At 47.0% G+C, this 17751-nt stretch overlaps 1 protein-coding gene across 1 annotated transcript in view; it reads left to right on the top strand.

Moving 5' to 3' along the window:
• Window positions 1-6471: 6471 nt before the first annotated feature.
• The window catches only part of LOC142569708 (uncharacterized), a 32240-nt gene continuing 20960 nt past the window's right edge, over window positions 6472-17751 (top strand). The window contains exon 1 of the mRNA XM_075678624.1: window positions 6472-6563. The gene's annotated coding sequence lies outside the window, so the exon portion shown is untranslated. The remainder of the gene's footprint in view (window positions 6564-17751) is intronic.

Here is a 17751-nt window from a genome sequence, read left to right on the forward strand (position 1 = left end):
GGCGAACTTTTTGCGGCAACTTGTGGTTTTCGCTCACACTTCCATCAACGCCGCTGCTGCTTGCTTTATATACGATGAAGCGGCTTGCAGAAGCAGGCCGAGCTATTATGAAAGCCTCAAGATGTTGAAAAACAAAATAAACGACTGCATAACGTCAACGTTGCACAGCTTTAAATTACAACAGAGCGTGAGGTAAGGAAACAGCAGTCACAGAGCACTAGGACACAACAAAAACAATCTAGCAACATCTTAAGTTTTGCTTCCGATTTCGTGGCAGCTGCAAGCAAATCGCACGGCCGCAGTTATTAGATAATGCACTAACTTGGCAGCACATTTGTTAGGCAAATCATGAAATTTGTTTTTGCCCTCTGATGCTTTAAGGGAAAAACAAGCATAAAAAATTGCATCCTCGTCTTTAGTTCGTGACGCGCCTCGTTTAATTTCCTGCGTACGTTGTTTAACCATCAGGGTACTTTTAAAAGATTGTAAACATGTGCTTGCATCTTTTCTCATGCGACTTGCGTTTCGAACGTAGGCGCCAACACGCGCCCTCTTCGGGAGTGGCCCATCTACTATTCCCACGTGGAACAGCGAGCAACGCACAATTTCACTGATAGTTCACGCGGGCTCCAAATGACGGTTACCTTCCACATAAAATACACCTCAGAATGTTTCCTGCTCCTTTATGTCCCTTCCTGCCCCTTTATGACCTTTGTTTATTTCATATCTGCTGCTATCGTTAGGTACATAGCGCACATAATTTTGCACGAGGCCAGCAAGTTCAGCTGTGTCATGGATTGCCTAAAGCTTTCCATTAAACAATATTATTTTGCTAACTATTTCGAGAGTGGGATTCATCTCCAACTGGGCAGGTTGTTGACAAAACATGATACTCTTGAAAACTGACTGTGAAATAAATTTATCAAGTTTTGTAACTCAACTTGCTTCATTGTGAAGAGATAAAGCAAAATACACATGATCAAATGTAGTAATAAAACCGTTGTATACGAATCTAGCAATGCGCATGTCTAAAGTCGCAAAGTGAGAGCAAAGTAAAAAAAAAGGAAAATCATCCAAAGAGCCTGAACGAAATTCTCGTTGATTTTGACAAGATTTTTGTTCTATAAATAAGTCTATCACAGCTTTTTCATCTACCAGATGACCGTCAATCCAGTGGGTCGTAAAAGACAGTTCAACATCAGTGAAGCTCCGTCTTTTGATGCCAAAGCATCAACTGGCCGATTGAGTGAAAAAGCTGGCGTCTGTCGTGTGGACAAGCGAAGAATGGCACACAAGCTCCCATTGGCTGCAATGCCACGTCATGGGCGCGCCTCGACGAAGTAGAGCGGGCGAAAGGGAACACCTGCTGCTGCACTAGCGTGCCAGGTGTTGTGTGAGGGGAGAGGGCATCGCCCTCAAGTCTCGGAAGGCTGTTATCAACGCAAGCGCTCACCTGCGTTCTAAGTGCTCCTTGGTACTCTTCATAAAGAAATTAATGTATTTCTAAACAAAGTACATTCGAAAGGAAAAACAGCGGTAGTGAGTTTCGAGCCTACTACACCTCGCTCAGAGGCCGAGTGTCTTACCCACAGGGCTAAACAAGCATGTCCTAGATAGCAGGCCTGTGCACTCTGCTTTATGATGTCCTGCTACTTGGACCGATATTTTAATTCCCAAGCCCCACGTGAAGAAAGCGGTGACATCAAAATCGCCGCAGCTTACCAACGCCTCCTAGATATATCAGGAGGCCTTGGGATTACTCAGGAGCACCCCCTTGAATTTATAAGGTAGTCAGGCAAGGTAGCATGATGTCACAGATCGAAGTGCACCGGCCTTGTGCTCTCTAGCAGGCTTTGGCCAAGTGCCTCAACACACTCGCTCAGTGGCGTTCACTTGGACGTTAATGTTTTCGCGTTCAGAACTCATAAGTAGTGCTTATGTGTCGCTGGATTTTCTTTTCTTTCTTCGTTGCCTTGTTGGCAGTATAACTCAGCCATTCAAAATGGCTAGGACTACTGTTACATCTTCCGAATCCAGCAGTACTTGTGAAAAGCTGTAACCTTGTTTCTGAGCAATGGGTGCATTAGCTAAAAAGTGACATAAAAATACTCATAAGTTACCCACAGTTTTGAGGAGGGTTGGATAATGCAGCTGTTATGATCAAAATTCAACAAGCTCACCCTTTTCCTGTGAATAAGGCATCAGGGTTAGTGCACTTGCTATTATTGCACAAGCTTCTAGTAAACCAAACATAGGGAAGTTTTATAAAAAGGTAATTATTCAGAAAGTTGTTATGTGTTGGGTATCTGCATAAGATTACGCAGGCCTTATTTTGCTGTTTAGTTTGCTACGATGCATTCATGTGTCCAACTAGGATTCAGCTTTCTCCGAACAACGCCAGAAGATTGCGGAATAGCCTTTTCAGCTGCAGAAATAATGCAGTTAGTAAACTTTTCATCAATTTCTTCAATGCTTAGGTCTGTTAAAATAAGCTCCTCCAGCCTGGCACTTTCTGTAAAAGCAGCCCAGCCTGCCATTTGTAACTTCCAGTGGCATGGTGTGTGGGATATAATGGGTAGTGTTGATGTAAGGTGGATTAAAGCAGGTAGACGATCACTGCCATATGGAGTCTCCAGTACGTCCCATTTAAATTCGGTAAAAATATCCTGAGAGGAAAATACTAAATCAAGGCAGCTAAAATTACGTGAACTCAGTGAAAAATGTGTTGGCGCACCTGAATTCAAAAGACAGATGTTGTTTGCCAAATAAAATATTCAATAAGTTGTCCTCTTTGGTCATTATTATCGCTGCCCCAAAGAGTGCAATGAGCATTAAGATCTCCAAATAAAACAAAAGGCTACGGCAGCTGGCCAATTAAATTGTGCATATCTCGAGTTGTGAAATGGGTATGAGGAGGGATGTACAACGAACAGATGGTGGCAGTCTTAAAAGATAAAACGGTGACAGCTACTGCCTCGAACGCAGTATTTAGTGAAACGTTCCGTGTGGGGATGCCGCTTTGGACGATAATAAAGACACCTCCTGATAGACGACTGGAGTGCTCGCGGTCCTTTCTTATGACAGTAAAACCTTTAGGAAAATGTGTATGTTTGGGTCCTAGGTTCGTTTCTTGAAGGCAGAATGCTACTGGTGATAACATATTTATGTCTTTGATGTCACCTAGATTATGAATTAGGTCTCCGCAATTCCATTGAATGATGAAAGCCATCTTATTGAAATCGAAAAAAGTTACTTATGTGTCTGAACTTACAAGTTGTAGGTGACATGTATTTAAAGTCTGACTACCCTTATGAAGGGCGGTAACCGTTCAGGTTACCTTTCCCTTTCTCAGCGGAGTTACAATGCGTTTCTCCTTCTGGGAGCGCTCCAAGGAGCGCGGGTCTTTTGGCGTCAATGACGCCGGGGTTTTCGGATCGAGCTCCATCGCCTTTTCCGAGGCACTGGATGATCGAGAGCCCGGCGCCGAGACGCGCGTCTCGGGCCGTGGGATGCTGTTCAACTTCGGGCCCTGCGGCACTGTAGTCTGCCGGGCCGTCTTCGTTGACGATGGAGCAGCACTGGCTGCAGCCACCAAGGGGGCAGTTGGAGTTTCTACAAAAGTACCGGACGTCCACCCTGTAGACTCCTGAAACCGGTGTAGCGCTGCCCCCTGCCGCGTCACACTGGCACAGCTTACTTGAGGTAACTGCCCTAGCCTTTTCTTCGCTTCATAGAATGAAATCTTTTCCTTTACAGTTATTGCGATTATTTCTTTTTCTCTTTTCCAGCAAGGGAAGCTCCGCGAGTAAGCTGGATGATCGCCCTTGCAATTGACACATTGTGCGGCAGCATTCCAGTTGTCAGATGGATGGTCGTTGGCACTACACTGTGCGCATGTTTCTTTGCCTCTGCATGATTGAGATGCATGCCCGAACCTCTGGCACTTGAAACAGCGCCTCGGGTTTAGTATGTACGGTCTGACGTTGATTTTCAAATATCCTGCGTCGAGTGAACTAGGGACAGTGCTACTACCAAATGCCAAAATCACATGTTTCGTCAGGATCTGTTTGTCATTTCGTCGTAGTGTGATTTTCCGAACGTTAATTACGTTTTGCCCCTGAAATCCTTCGAGGAGTTCTTCATCGCTGAGGTTCAGGAAGTTTTCTTCTGATATAACTCCCCTGCTAGTGTTGAGTGAGCGGTGTGGAGAGATTGTTACTTTGTTGTCACCAATATTGGTGAGTTTGGCGAGCTTTTCTAGTTGATCTTTCTGGGTCAGTTCAAGGAGGAGGTCACCGCTAGCCATGTTTGAGGCCTTATAACCAGGTCCAGTTGTGTTTGCTAGGCATTTCGAAACTATGACTGATGAGCTTTCTAACGGTGGTGTTGCCTTCACTGTGAAGAACGTGGTATTTTGGAAATGTGTCTTCGCTTGGTTTTAAAAAGAATTGAAAAGTTGCTTCGGTGCGACCTCTTTTCAGAGGCCGATCTGAAAGTCGCGGGAACGCTTCTGCCATTGGATGGTTTCAAAATTCGGCGGCGGTGGTAGCCACCGACCACCGAGCCCAACAAGGGGACGTACAGGTTCCTAGAAACCTGCAGACGCCAGCTATACACCGCCACTATAACCTAATGTATATACCCAAGGTAGAATATATTACACACGGTTAACCCTTGCCGAAAGGAAATACGGAAGTAATAGGAAGTGAAGAAAAGACAGGAAAGATGGAAAAGTGGGAGAAAAACACGAAGATTGGTGAGGAGGACAGGAAAAGGCGATTGCCGATTTCCTCCAGGTGGGTCAGTCTGGAGGTACCGTCTGCGTGAAGCTGAGGCCAAAGAGAGGTGCTGCCTCCGCCGAGGGGCCGTAAATGTCAAAAACACCTGGCATCGGCTCAACCACCAGGATCCACTCTTCCCAGGACACGACTAAGCCGTGCACGGTTACACGCGGGAGGGTCCAACCCTCGTGTTCTCGGGTACAGGCGCCCAAATCTTTAACTGGCGTGCGCCAGCGGTGACTTTTCTGTGCGTCAGCGCCGTATGACGGGGCGAGGCTGGAAACAGCCTAGCAAACGATGGGCCTAGCTGAGTGCGCTTTGTCGGCATGCGCTTTGCCTCACACTGTTTCTAGCCTCGCCCCGTCATACGGCGCTGACGCATGGAAAAGTCGCCGCTCGCGCACGCCAGTTAAAGATTTGGGCTCCTGTACGTGGTGTCGCAACACACCCAGCGCCTGTTGACGCGGACGCCCCTGCGGGGCCGAGTCATTGAGGCAGTATGTATTTGCCCGGTTCTAATACGACCCTGAACAAAATTCGTGCCTGCTTTCTATGCATCCAAAGTAGAAATCTAATCCACATTTGATTTCTCAGCAAGAAAAATGGCCAAGGTCTAATATTTGTTGCACAGTAGAGGCTGGTTTCCGATTATCAGCTTCGCCGCAATACAGCCATGCTATGCGGTAAAGCATACAAACGCCACGAACACGGTTTTGGTTTTGTATTCAAGTGCACCATACAGGCAATTTCCGATTAAATTTCCTTGAGAAAAAAAATGTACACGTTAGCATCGGGTAAATATTGTAATTAGCCATTGTGAGCTATTGTTGCTGCTTAGAAATCTTCCTAGGCCAGACCAAAAATAGGTGTTTTCTATGAGAAATGCTGCGTCTTCAATGCATTTAGTTCCCTGAACTCCACCACGACATGCTGCCGCTAAAGACTTTACTATTGGTGTCACCATAGTTGTCACATGCTTGCATGCTGACTGGCCAAGTTAGAATTATCTGCCGAAGGCTAATTTCAGAATCTAGAAAATGAAAATTCGGGCCCATAGAAATGCATGGGTGTCAGCCGGGACCATAAGTCAGAATCGAAATAAACCAAAAATATAATTAACTGGAGTTGAAATAATAATATTCTTTCCTGTGATCATTGTCTCCGATCAATATTCCACCAACAAGAAGCGCGCGTAAAATGGCACGACATAAATAAAATTTTCTTTCGTAGCTTCATGTTATAGATAGGCGGCTACTGTGGCAAAAATTACGTGTTACTTTGAAAAACAATGTTAAAGATAGCAGTTCACCAGGCTAAACCTACAATTGTACCGGCCGACCAGAGTCACGGGCGCAACCAAAGCAAGTAAAACCTTAAAAAAATTTACAACACAGACTTCCTGCGAGAAAAACTGCGCGTCATATTGCATAACCCATGTCACAAATATGTATACGTAACCAAAAGGTGTCAACATAAATTTGCTGTTGCGATATAGCACTATTATTAGAACGTACGTGCGTAATGGATCTCAGCGTCCGCAGCGAAATTACGTTGAACATGCCGCGAAGCGCGCCTCCGCCCCCAATCCAGATCGCTCGCAGCGCCCTCGCACAATTTTTCCACACTGGGCGCCTCAGCGGGAGAGCGCCGTTCGGTCCAATCTACTGTTGTCTAGTACAGTCTAATGTGTACATATACCTTGCGGACGCCTTCGTGCTGCTGTGGCGTCCATCTGCTGCGAACATTTCACCTTCGTCAGGAGCTGCAATACGACGCATTTCGGTAAGTCGTTCTTTGCATTAAACATTATCTGCACTTAATCAAAAATACTGTTTGTCAAGCATGATCAGCTCCAGCGTCAGATGCTATCTTTTTTTCTGACCATTGTAACGGTACATCAGCTTAGGAGGCTTACGACCAGGCAGCTATAAAACATTTAGCTGTGGACGCATGAAGTATTACGAGTACATGAGCCTACTCGCCGTGGTGGCGTAGTGGCTTTGACATTGCTCTCTTAACCCGACCGCGACGGTAGCATTTCGAGGAGGGCGAAATGCAAAAACGCCCCTGTAGCGTGAATTGCGTGCACGATAAAGAACCTCAGATCGCCGAAGGCAATCTGGAGTCCCCGACTACGCCTTGCCGCATAATCAGATCGTGGTTTTGGCGCACTAAATGCGAGTAATCCAGTTAATGAGCATGGTAACGGTTTTCTTTTTTTCTTCCTTGCTTTCGGAGACAGGTGAACTACTTGAGAGATAGAGTGGAGGCGAATTGTGTCCCGCACCTTTCTTGAGCCGCGAGTCCAACGAACGTACTATGAGCTGTTTCGCTGCTGCCTAGATGCCCGGATGTTCTCTCCCGCGTGCTACCTGGCACGAGCGCGCCGAGCATGCGGAGGCTGAACTTCGTCGTCGTCAATTTACCGGTGACGGCTCGCCGTTAACTCGCAACTCCATGTGTCTAAGGTCGAGGTCACGGTGTAGGAGTATCATGAGAGGCGTGCCAACGGCGGTGTGCCTCGCCGTGGTGAGAGCACGTCGACGATTCGCGCATGTTTAGGCCATCCTCTGAGGGGCGGCGCTACATTTTCGATGCCGCTAAAACCCCTTCGTAATTTGAAAGCAACGACGCTCTCCCCCCTGCGGCGCTTTCCTCCTCGATTATCCACGCCCGCCGGCTCCGCGCGCTCCGCACGGTACGCTTTTTCTCCTGGGCTCTCGTGAACGGGCCGCAGCATTCTGTGGAGGCGCGTTATTTTCGGCCAGTTGCGCGTCCCAGTGGTGTTGAAAATTTTGAGAAATGCTGATAACAGCATCGGTAATGCTGAAGGCAACGTTTATGAGGAGGTTGATTTTTCCTGAAAGCCCTATGATCGTGGTATACTGATGTAAAAGGAGCTTTGAGGCGAGTTCTATACTCCAGACAGTTTTTCTGCCACATGACGAGATGCTTTAATTTGCGCATCTGATCTAGTATTGCTTGTGGTACATCCCTGTGCGTGTGGCTTATTAGGCAAAAGCCTTAGATCTTTAGCAAAGTTAATTAATGGTTGATTAGTGATTGTATTGAGATGGATGAAGGTGTATTATGGAGGATTCACGTGTATTGAGGATAATTAAGGTGGATTAAGGTCGATGAAGGTGAATTAAAGCGGATTAAGACGCATAAAGAAGGATTGCGGTGAATTAGGGTGGATTAAGATCGATTAGGGTGGATTATGGTTAATGAAGTATTAAGGGGATTAGGGTCGTCTAAGGATGGTTAGGGTGTATAAAGGAGGATTAAGGCGCGTGAACAAGGATTAAGGATGAGTGAGGTTAATGAAGAAGCATGAAGGTGGATTAGGGTGAAATACGTTGGACTGCTAAACATTATTACCTGCAGAACATTATCTGCATTACTACATTATGACCACAATCATAATTGATTGCTCAACCTTCGTAATCAAAGTGCATCGATGCAATGATTTCGGTTCGTGTTAAATCAATGGAAAAAGCTTCCCCACAGAACAAACCTACAGAAACCGCTATTAAAGTGAAGATTCCCGGCCTCCGCCTAAATGTCGATATCAACAGCAAGCGTGCGCGATCACGTGACCCCCCCCCCCCCCACTGCACATTGCCTGTATCCGTGAGAAAACCGAATAATAATCGTCGCCCACTCATGCGTGTGTGGAAGCGGAGTTCAAAGCAAATTGCAAGAATCCAAAGTGTGTTTAGGTATCGCCTAAGAGACGCGAATACGAAAGCCTTGTACAGCCTACTGTAATTCACCTTAATCCACCTCCATCAAGAATACTTCTCCATAATCCACCCTAATCCTTCTTCATCAAACCTAATCCACCCTAATCTATGTTCACGCACCTTAATCCTCCTTTATACACCCTGATCTACCTTAATCCCCTTAATTACTGTAATACTCCTTAATCCACCCTAATCTGTCTTGATACTGCTTTATTAACCCTAATCCACCTAATCAATCTTAATCCACCCTAATTCACCTTAATCTTCCTTCATCCACCTTAACCGCCTCTAATTCTTAATACACCTTAATCCTTGTTCATGCACTCTAATCTTCCTTAATAATACAGCCTAATACACCCTACCACCTTAGTTAAATCACAAGTTAATCATGAATTAACTTGGATAATCAATAATATCCTATACACAACTGGACATGCACTGGGTCGCTTCTGGCCTTACTGGGTCACGTGATATTTTCTGTTCACCACACGGCAATGAAACACAGATCTAAAGGCTCTCGCTTAAAAAAAAACGCAATGTGGACTAGCTAGCGCTCATCCGCTGCAATACCACGGGTATACTTGCCACTAATTTTTTCAGTGCCTGCATTCAGTGTATGACTGACACACACATGGACGTAAGCTGAAAATTATAACTCCTCTACAAGCCGCTATTTCAATTTTCAGTAAAACAGGCAACGAATCTGAACAATCGCGAAAAGTGCTATCGAGAGGCTGTATATTTGCACATAAATGTTCGCAGCAGAAAGCAGAATCTATAGTGCTGCATTTACGACTGAATAACAACAGTTGGCGACGTGCGAGGTGATGGAGTCCCAGCAGAATATTAAGCATACTGAAGATAACCACATTTTTATGCAATGTACAAATTGCCACAGCAAAAACGCTGGTGAGCAGGCTGGAAGAATTTAAAAAAAAATGCAGCATTAGGGGATGCTTTGATGCGAACAATAAGAAAGGCGCCTTACCTCGCAAACAAGGCTGTTCTTTGTCGGAAGAAAGTTATTTCGGCCAATGTTGTGCAGCCACTGCTTCCTGCGCAAGCCGTCACGCTTTCCTTGTGGTATCATAAAAACTGCATAACCATCTTCAGGCTTCTTGCTGCAGTTACATGCGCAACAGCACGGCATAGCGCTAGCACAGACAGCAGGTAACACGGCGTACAACGTTCGCGACGCCGAGCTGAAGCGCTGACCCTGCTGAGCTGAGAAAAATGGCGCGAACGAAAAAGAAATAAACAAGCAAAACGCAAGATCCGCGCGTTTCTAAAGGCAACGGCAGGGAGACCAATCGTCGTGCAGAAAAACGGGCACAAGACCGCTTCCCGCAAAGGGGGTGGGGGGGACGCGTAAGGGGCGAGGAGGAGGCGAGGAGGTCACGCGGCGGTACTTTCAAATTATCAAATGACTTTAGGGGCCGGCAGCCCGTTCTAAAAGGGGGAGCCACATCGACACCACATCATCGTTCGCGTTCGTCGCCTGCAGTTGCGAGTACTTCTGTGCCATGCAGGAAGGAAACTCAGGAGAGGCCCTGAGGTCACTCTTTGCGAAGCTAAAGGTGAAGCCGGAAGTTGGCGTTGCTCATGGCGTTGCTCCGCCTATCGGGCCAGCGCTCCTCTCTTGTTTACTTCTCTCGAAACCATGCCGCGCTGCGCGCAACCGGGCTGCCCGGCCGCGCGCGCTCTGCAGCAATACTACTGGGCCTCTTCGATTTTCGGAATTCTGGCAGCCAGCTAGTTCCGATTCTGACAGGAAGTCACATGGGCTGGGATCCCAAGACAACCCGAACCTGCCCGAAGTTTGCAAAATCGAACGCCGATACAGCTGGCCAAATGTACCAGCATGGCAGCTCCCGTCGAGGCCGGCGCGCGCTCGGCGTAGTAGGCCCATTTATGCGTTGCCAGCTTGAAAATATATTGTTGCATTCAGGGATACGATCACTTTCGCGCGATTTCGCGCGACTCGGCGAGGGACGCGTACTCGGCCAACCTCGCTTGCGCAGCGCAACAGATGGCCTCCGACGCGGCGGATGACAAGACGCGAAATCGTGATTGTATACTCGAAAGCGATAGCTGGAGGATACCTGCTCGCAGCGATCACGTCGACCACCGGCGACATTGATGAGTTGGCGTTGTGTCATCACAAGACATGAAAAAGCAGGTTATCGGGTACGTCTAGCTCATACGCATAAAAATTCGCGCCGACCTGCTTGGGCTTCGATTCCATAAAGTTTGTTGTGGCTGATGGTGTTTCTCATGTAAGGAGCTGGGGATGCGGCTGGCGCATGAAAATGCACGTCGCCGGTGACGAGCGAAACGTTTCATACGAAAAACAACATTGGTCGCAATCATGATAGCAATAAGCCAATGTACGTGTGTCTAAATGTACCGAGTGCAATCAGTGTATTCTTAGATCAACAGCCTGCAGTTCGAACACATATCGGTTTCGAGCTGCCACAGCATACGACGGAGAGACGGAGCGAACACGGGCTAGCTGCAAAGCCTTCGCTAACTGCAGAGAAAGGAGATATACATACGCGAGATATGTGAAAAGGAACGCCACCAGAGAAAGACGAACCCAAAATGTACCGCAATCTGTGAATGAGCGTCTACAACTTGCGTGGAACACGATGTAGATAACATGCACGCATGATAGCGCGGCGCGCTGTTCACCGCCGCGAAGAAGCAATCAACTGGGGACACGCATACAAAAGCTTCAAACGGTTCACCACGGCTCGTATCACACCGCTTCGCGATGCGGAACAGTGCGTTAGCACCTAAAAAGATAACGCTAGAAGTAAGGAAATCCGAATATGACGGTAGACAGTTGGCTGAGCGAGGTAAATTTAAGTCCTCAAGCACCCGCGTTGCAATCCGTGAAGTCCCCGTAAAGATGGCGGCGAGCGCCCATCGCCTCTTTTAGTCGTCCGCTAGCCAGAGAACTTCCAGAGAGCAGCCAGACCAAAATCGTCCTGGCAGGTTCTGGCAGCCCGCGGGTAGCCAGAACCGTCCAGCGCGAGCAAAAGGAACGCCCGGCGGAAGTGCGTAGCGCGGTGGGCGGAGCAACCCGAGAAAAACGAAGACGCTCTGGCTGGCTCTGGCAGCCCGCGGGTAGCCAGAAGTGGAAAATCGAAAAAGCCCACTGAAGAATCGCGATGTCTCATTGCATTACCATTGCCGAAGTCACGTTGAAAGAATTTCTTAATGAACTTCGCAGATTGGGCCGTGAGGTCGAATCGGCTGCTTTTACCTGCTTTTATTAAAATAAACATGCCTTATAAGGTGCAGCGAACTGAACTGTTTGTTCTCGTCAAGCGCAGGTACGGGCCGCATGCTCAGTTGTTGCGTGTTTTTTTTTTTTTTTTAAGAAGATCGCCTTTATCGCTGCCTTCTACTCGTTTTTCTCTGTCTGGGCTTCCTGGGGCTCTCAGACGGTCTTGCGAGCTAGACGTCTGGCAATACGAAAAGAACGTACGCATTCTCACTGCACTGCAAGTGCAGTGAGAATGCATACGTTCACACGTACACGTACACGTACACGTACGACACACCGACCTATTTGCGATCTATTTGCAGTTTGTGAGCACAAACGCATTCTCGCTTGAGGAATCGTCGTGCTTTATGGAACGAACTTCGCGTGGCCGCGCACCACTACGACAGCACGCCGGCGAGGAGGAAGAATGTCATTTCTGACTACGCGTTTAGATTTATTGGCTCCGGCCTGAGGTGTCTTCTTCCCACGGTAAGTGAAGCATCACGGAACCAAAGTTTTGCGATAGACAGCGCACGGTGCAGAACAGTACGCGCGTAGAACCGGCTTATATGCGACCATGGAACAGCCGTTCGATGTGCTCGCAGGCGTACGTTCTGTGGAGCCTTGCCGACTCTTGCAGCGCATCCACTAACCTTCACTTCCCTGCACTTCTCGCGCGCACAGATAAGACACGCCTGCGGTAGGGAGGATTCATTCCTTCAGTCAAAGCAGCCGCTTCTTTCCGATCTTCCAGGATAAAGCGTCGGCTGGCAGGTGCGCTGTGCCGAGGGTACCAAAATGGCCTGTCAGCACGTGTATTGAGGTACACCTGTGCTGATGTGCATGAACCTCGAACGCGCTCTGCTTAAAATACTTCCTGCTGTCGCGAGTACTGCGAGGAACAAGCAACAATTAAGCAACATGTGTTTTAATATGCACAAGAGCAAGTTGTTACTGAACACGAACTATGAATTCATAACGTACGTCTACGTGCCGCAGATGCACCATATGCGCTGTCGAAAGCAGGAATCACTGACCTGCAAGGCGTTCATTGTACAGATTCTAAAACGCATCGGTTTCGGCCTGCGATGGCCCGTTACCATGGTTCCGCCACAGAGGACAAAATTTACCGCGGATATTCCCTCGGATATTACCGCGCCATTGCCGTGGCGCGGTACATTTCGTACAGAGTTGCATGCGCATTAATTTCATGAACTTTAGTTCCTCCTATCCCACCTGGCCACGGCAACATCCGGGAGAGCACGGTCCGGATAACACAGCGCAACAAAACACGGAAACCAACGCAAACCTGCCCGCACGGCGCCTTTACCACGGTACGAATCCTTCGGAGCAACACGTGTGAGCGCACAGAACTATAAAAAAGCCGCCATAGTGGCCGGAAAGGCGTAACCGCTACAGCAAAGAAATAAAAAAAGCAGCAAAAGAAAGGAGAACCTACTACGTCATTTCCTCCACACTTTTCTCCTAGCGCGCGGAGGGGGTAGGGCTTCTCCTCAGTTTCCTTCCTCCATGTTCTGCGCTTTGTGCTGGTATACATGGAGGAAGGAAAGCTATAGGAAGGAGCATTACGTCACGCAGCCAGCCTTGGCAAGCAACGCTCCGTGAAGCCACAATGCTGGCCCAAGATATGACCTTTTGCTTCCAGATCACGGACCAAGCACCGTGATTTCTTAAAACATTTTGCTCCCAGTAGGTATGCCAGTAGTTTTTATTCAGTGCGCGTTTATTCGGCTGCCCTGCCGTGGCTCTCCCTGCAGAGTGAGAACACTAAAACCAGCCGCGCACTTTGACGCGCGATCATGTGTAGGGCCGACAGGCTTAGCTTCAATCACTTTGCGGTATGCTCCCTCATATCCTTTTCCTTCCTCCATGCTGGTATACGTGTGTTGCTTTTGCACGGTTTCTTGCAGTATGAATTGTTTTGTGCACCTGTTCACCCGTTTCTTTTTCCACGATGAGAATCGAAACTATCGCGAACGAAAGCAACAAACGCGAGCAGTGCGAGCTAGAGCTGACGCTAGCAGACGATAGTAGGAAACGGCGGGTCCGCATGACAGCAGTGCTCGCGTGCCCCTCAGTGAAGGGGCCGCTCTCATTGGTCTCCACCGTTCGCCGCTCGCGTCTTTCATCTACCGCTCCGCGTTCGCTCTTTCATCTTTCGTTGTGCTCGCTCGACGATGGCCCCTAGAGTTACAATATATGGCTCCCACATATATGGCGCCCTGTGGGAGCCATATACAGCAACTCTAATGGTAAAGTTCCTTGATAATTAGAAAGTAGCGAAACTCTCCCCGATTCTCCTCGCCCGCCGGCTGCGCACGGCAAGCTTTTTCTCCTGCGCTCCCGCGGACGGTCCGCAGCATTCTATGGAGGCGTGTTATCTTGGGATAGTTCCGCGCCCCAGTGGTGTTGAAAATTTTGAGGAATGCTGATAAAAGCATAGATAATGCTGAAGGCAACGTTTATGAGGAGGCTGGTATTTTCTTAAAGCCGTATGAACGGGCTATACTGATGTAAAAGGAGCTTTGTGGCGAGTTCTATATTCCAGACAATTTTTCTGCCACATGATGAGATGCTTTACTTTGTGCGTCTGATCTAGTATTGCTTGTGGCACATCACTTTGTGCGTGGCTTATTAAGCGAAAGCCTCTCTGCTTCAAGGACGCGTTGTGAGCTACAGAAAATATCACGTGACTGAAGGAAGGCCGGAAGCGAACCAGAGGATGTGCAGTCGTGTATGAGAGATCATTACTGATTAACGAAGGTCAGGAATGATTGATTAGTGATTGGATTAAGAAGGATTAAGGAGGATTAAGGTGTATTACGGATAATTAAGGTGGATTTAGGTCGATGAAGGTGGATTAAAGTGAATGAAGGTGGATAAAGGTGCATTAGGTAGGATTAAGGTGGATTAGGGGGATTAAAGTGAACGAAGAAAGGGTAGGGTGGATTAAAGAGGAATTGGGTGGACTAAAGTCGATAAAGGTGAATAAGGGCGCATTAAGGAGAATTCTCGTGGATTAAGGTTGATTAGGGAGGATTGAGGTGCATGAAGGAGGATTACAGTAGATTAAAGTAGATGAAACAGGATGAAGGTGAATTACGGTGAAGTAAAATGGATTAAGGTATATAAGGAGAAATCAGGTCGATTAAAGTGGATGAATGAATAGCATGGATAAAGGTTTATTACAGTAGGCTTTACAACCTTAATCCTCCTTCATCAACCTTAATGCACCCTAATCCTCCTTAATACGTTTTCGTGCACCCTAATTCTCCGTAGTATACCTTAATCGGTCTTAATACTCCTTCATCAAGCCTAATTCACCTTAATGCTCCACATGGCCTTAATCCTCTTTCATACACCTTAATTCTTATTCATGCACCTTAATCCTTCTGAATACACCCTAATCCACCTCCATCAACCCTAATATATCATAATTGGTCTCAATCCTCCTTTATGAACCCTAATTTACCTTACTCTACCCTAATCAACCTCAATCATCCTGCACCCACCTCAATCCTACCTAATCCTTGTTCATGTACCCTAATCGGTCTTAATACTGCTTCATCAACCATAAATAATCTTAATCCACCCTAATCCGCTTTAGTACTCCTTCATCCACCTTAATCCTCTTTCATACACCTATATCCTTATTCATACACTTTAATCCTCCTTAATACACTCTAATCCACCTTAATTTAATCACTAATAAAGCATTAGTTAACTTCGCTAATCATTCTCTTATACAGGGGTGGACATGCTTTGGGTCGCCTCTGGCCTTTCTTAGGCCACGTGATATTTTCTGTTCACAACGTCACTTTGAAGCATAGAGATCTAAAGGCTTTCGCCTTAAAACTAAAAAAAATGTAATGTGGACTAGCTAGCGCTCGTCGCTTCCGCTCCTCACAGGTATACTTGCCACTAATTTTTTCAGGGCTTGCATTCACTCTATCTGACTGACGCACAGATCGACATAAGCTAGAAATAATAGCTCATCTCATCATCATCATCATCATCATCATCATCATCATCATCATCATCATCATCATCATCATCATCATCATCATCATCATCATCATCATCAGCCTGGTTAAGCCCACTGCAGGGCAAAGGCGTCTCCTATACTTCTCCAACTACCCCGGTCATCTGATGATTGTGGCCATGTTCTCCCTGCAAACTTCTTAGTGTCATCTGTCCACCCCTAAATTTCTGCCGTCCCCTGCTACTCTTCCATTCTCTTGGAATCCAGTCCGTAACCCTTAATGACCACCGGTTATCTTCCCTCCTAATTATATGCCCTGGCCATGCCCCCCATTTCTTTTTCTTTATTTCAACTAAGATGTCATTACCTCGCGTTTGTTCCCTCACCCAATCTGCTCTCTTCTTATCCCTTTACGTTACACCCATCATTCTTCTTTCCATAGCTCGTTGCGTCGTCTTCAATTCAATTAGAACCCTTTCCGTAAGCCTCCAGGTTTCTGCCTCGTTGGTGAGTACGGGTAAGACACAGGGTTATACGTTTTTCTCTTGAGGGATAATGGCAACCTGCTGTTCATGATCTGAGAATTCCTGCCAATTGCACCCCAGCCCATTCTTATTCTTCTGATTATTTCAGTCTCATGATCCCGATCCGCGGTCACTATCTGCCCTAAGTAGATGTATTCCCTTACCACTTCTAGTGCCTCGCTACCTATCGTAAACTGCTGTTCTCTTCCGAGACTGTTAAACATTGCTTTAGTTTTCTGCAGATTAATTTTTACACCCACCCTTCTGCTTTGCCTGTCCATGTCAGTGAGCATGCATTGCAATTGGTCCCCTAAGTTACTAAGCAAGGCATTATCATAAGCGAATCGCAAGTTACTAAGGTATTCTCCATTAACTCTCGCGGCGATGAAAACAACACTGCTGCACGTTGGGATGCGGTCCTACACAGTCCCAACCTCTAAGAACAGTTATGGGCTGTGCAACGGGCCCGCGACGCGGCGGAGAGGCTCGGCCTCTCTGTCCCGACGTGGGAGCGGCCCGCTGCGCGCTAGTGCGCGTCCTAAAGGACCCTAATAAAGTTTTTCATCCATCCATCCATCCATCTTATCCTTCATTCTTCCCAATCCAGGTTTCTGAATACTTCGTGTAAACACTCTGTGAATAGCATTGGAGAGATGGTATCTCCCTGCCTGACGCCCTTCTTTATTGGGTTTTTGTTGCTTTCTTTATGGAGGACTACGGTGGCTGTGGAGCCGCTATAGATATCTTACAGTATTTTTACATACGGCTCGTCTACACCCTGATTCCGTAATGCCTGCATGACTGCTGAGGTTTCGACGGAATCAAACGCTTTCTCGTAATCAATGAAAGTTACATATAAGGGTTGGTTATATTGCACACATTTCTCTATCACCTGATTGATAGTGTGAATATGGTCTTGTTGAGTATCATTTACGGAATCCTGCCTGGTCCTTTGGTTGACAGAATTCTAAGGTGTTTCTTATTCTATTTGCGATTACCTTAGTAAATACTTTGTAGACAACGGACAGTAAGCTGATCGGTCTATAATTTTTCAAGTTATTGGCGTCCCCTTATTTATGGATTAGGATTACGTTGGCGTTCTTCCAAGATTCCGGTACGCTCGAGGTCATGAGGCATTGGGTATACAGGGTAGCCAGCTTTTCTAGAACAATCTGCCCGCCATCCTTCAACAAATCTGTTGTACCCTGATCATCCCCAGCTGCCTTCCCCCTTTGCATAGCTCCGAAGGCTTTCTTCACTTCTTCCGGCGCTACTTGTGGGATGTCAAATTCCTCTAGACTATTCCCTCTTCCATTATCTTCGTGGGTGTCACTGGTACTCTATACTGGTACTGGTACTCCTCTATAAGCCGCTATATCCATTTTCAGTAAAACAGGCAGCGGATCCTCAAGATCGCAAAAAGTGC

This window comes from Dermacentor variabilis, chromosome 1 (genome assembly GCF_050947875.1).
Source record: "Dermacentor variabilis isolate Ectoservices chromosome 1, ASM5094787v1, whole genome shotgun sequence".
NCBI classification, from domain to species: Eukaryota; Metazoa; Arthropoda; class Arachnida; order Ixodida; family Ixodidae; genus Dermacentor; species Dermacentor variabilis.